Raw genomic sequence first — 2,716 nt, 5'->3', positions numbered from 1 at the left:
AGACATCGATCTACCATTTGATCCAGCAATACCACTCTTGGGGATATACCCAAAAGACTGTGACACAGGTTACTCCAGAGGCACCTGCACACCCATGTTTATTGCGGCACTATTCACAATAGCCAAGTTATGGAAACAGCCAAGATGCCCCACCACTGACGAATGGATTAAGAAAATGTGCTATCTATACACAATGGAATTCAATGCAGCCATGAAGAAGAATGAAATGTTATCATTCGCTGGTAAATGGATGGAATTGGAGAACATCATTCTGAGTGAGGTTAGGCTGGCCCAAAAGACCAAAAATCATATGTTCTCCCTCATATGCGGACATTAGATCAAGGGTAAACACAACAAGGGGATTGGACTATGAGCACATGATAAAAGCGAGAGCACACAAGGGAGGGGTGAGGATAGGTAAGACACCTAAAAAATTAGCTAGCATTTGTTGCCCTTAACGCAGAGAAACTAAAGCAGATACCTTAAAAGCAACTGAGGCCAATAGGAGAAGGGGACCAGGAACTAGAGAAAAGTTTAGATCAAAAAGAATTAACCTAGAAGGTAACACACATGCACAGGAAATCAATGTGAGTCAATGCCCTGTATAGCTATCCTTATCTCAACCAGCAAAAACCCTTGTTCCTTCCTATTATTGCTTATACTCTCTCTACAACAAAATTAGAAATAAGGGCAAAATAGTTTCTGCTGGGTATTGGGGGTGGAGAGGGAGGGCGCGGAGTGGGTGGTAAGGGTGGGGGTGGGGGCAGGGGGGAGAAATGAACCAAGCCTTGTATGCACATATGAATAAAAAAAAAAAAGCTATTTTAACAAAAAAAAAAGAAAGAAAAAAGAAAAAAGCATAATGATTTAGGCTTTTTGGCATTGCCTTATGTGGTGTTTCCTCCTTATTGCAATAATCCAAGAAGTTAGAGATTCAACTCTCCACAATGAGAAGACTGGAGCCACATGACCTCAGGTGGTCCAAACTGATGAATAAAGTCATGAAAAGTAAAAAAAAAAAATAAAAAAAAAAAAATAAAATAGTTAATTGTTTAGTTAGAAAGCTATTATTATACTGATTAGTAAAAGATGGAAAAATAAAAATCTGATTTTGCCTCTTGGAAATGGTAGGGGATTTTAAAAGGGTAAAGTTTTGCCATGTATATGAAAATATATGTGTATACATATAGGCATATATATACACACATATATATTGAGGTGTTGGGGATCACATTTTTCTCTTTAAAAATAATATGTGCCATTTCCAAAGTGTCAGTATCTGAACTGTGTGTTTCCTTTTAGCTTATTTTTACGCATAATTTTCCCCAATACTTTTATTATGAGAATTGTCAAAAAAAGGGAAACATCTACAGTGAATTCATATATGCTCACCACCTAGATTCTATTGTTAGCAATTAATTTGTTTCATTACATTCTTATCTAACCATCTGTCTATTGATCTCTCTATCCATCTGTTAATCCATCTTTTTCTGTTTTAGGCATTTTGAGGTAAGAGTATACATCAGTATACTTCATCCAATACTTCAGCATGAATGTCATTAATTAAAATTCATTATTTGTTTATGGGTTTGGGGGTTTTTAAGATTTTACATATAACTAGTGCACAGTATTAAATGTATCTTTCAATGAATTTTTCTTTTTCTTCTGGTACTGGGGCTTTAACTCAGGGCCTTCACTGTGGGCCACTCCGTCAGCCCTATTTTTGTGAAGGTTTTTTTTTTTATAGGGGAGAGCGTGAACGCAGTCCCCCACTACCACAAATTATGCAGTCGAGTTTCTCACATTTGGGGAAATCGCAGGGGTCAGCACATCCGGAGTGCAATGGATAAGTCTCACCCTGGGAAAACCACCTTCGTGATCACTGCCAGGTAAGTATGTGTGAAGGGTTTTTTGAGCTAGGGTTTTTTGAGGTAGGGTCTTGCAAACTATTTGTCTGGCCTGGCTTTGAAACACGATCCTCTTGATCTCTGCCCCCTGAGAAGCTAGGATTACAGCCACTGGCGCCTGGCTCATTCAATTAATTTTGACAAATGCATCATTTAGGTTACCCAAAGTCCTGTCAAGATATGGGATATTTCCATCTTCCCAGAAAGTTCGCTTATACTCCTTTGTAGATAATCCTCACATATCCATCCCTTAAAAGGCAACCGCTACTGTTATGTTTTTTAATACAGCTTAGTTTAGTTCAATGTGTTCTACATCCTCACTGGCATTTGGGTATTTATAGCAATATCTCTTTGATGAATGATTTTGAGCATTTATTCCTATGTTTATGGCATTCTTATATCTTTTTTTGTGAAATCTCAGTTTGAATCCTTTTTTTCTTTTTTCCTTTGAAATGGGGTCTCACTGTGTTGCCCAGGCAGGCTACAAACTCTGGTCTCAAGCAGTCCTTCTGCTCAGCCTCATGGGAAGCTGGGACTACAGGCATGTAACACCCTATCAAGCTGCTCTCCTTGCTTGCCTTGGGTATTCCCATGGCTTCTAAATCCTTATTATCCTCCATATCACCTTGCCCAATCTCTATTTCTTGTCCAAAGTGTTGTTCCTTGCTCCAGGGTGCTGTGGCCAATATGTATAGCTTTAACTGCTCTCAACAAAAGCCACCTGGGAAGCTGCCCTAGCCCTGGGAACACTGGAGTCAATGAAACAAAGGTAATCTTTTGTGCAGGTCTTTGAGGGAGCTTCCAGGTCA

The 2,716-nt window shown here is 39.1% G+C and overlaps 1 pseudogene; it reads right to left on the bottom strand.

Annotated features, from left to right (window-relative positions):
- Positions 1-1,744: 1,744 nt before the first annotated feature.
- LOC141415844 (U1 spliceosomal RNA) lies at positions 1,745-1,897 on the bottom strand (annotated as a pseudogene).
- Between the last annotated feature and the right edge of the window lie 819 nt (positions 1,898-2,716).

The sequence above is a fragment of the Castor canadensis genome, chromosome 13, assembly GCF_047511655.1.
Source record: "Castor canadensis chromosome 13, mCasCan1.hap1v2, whole genome shotgun sequence".
In the NCBI taxonomy this organism is placed as follows: Eukaryota; Metazoa; Chordata; class Mammalia; order Rodentia; family Castoridae; genus Castor; species Castor canadensis.
Note: the sequence above shows the minus strand (reverse complement) of the source record. Positions and strands in the feature narration are given on the sequence as shown.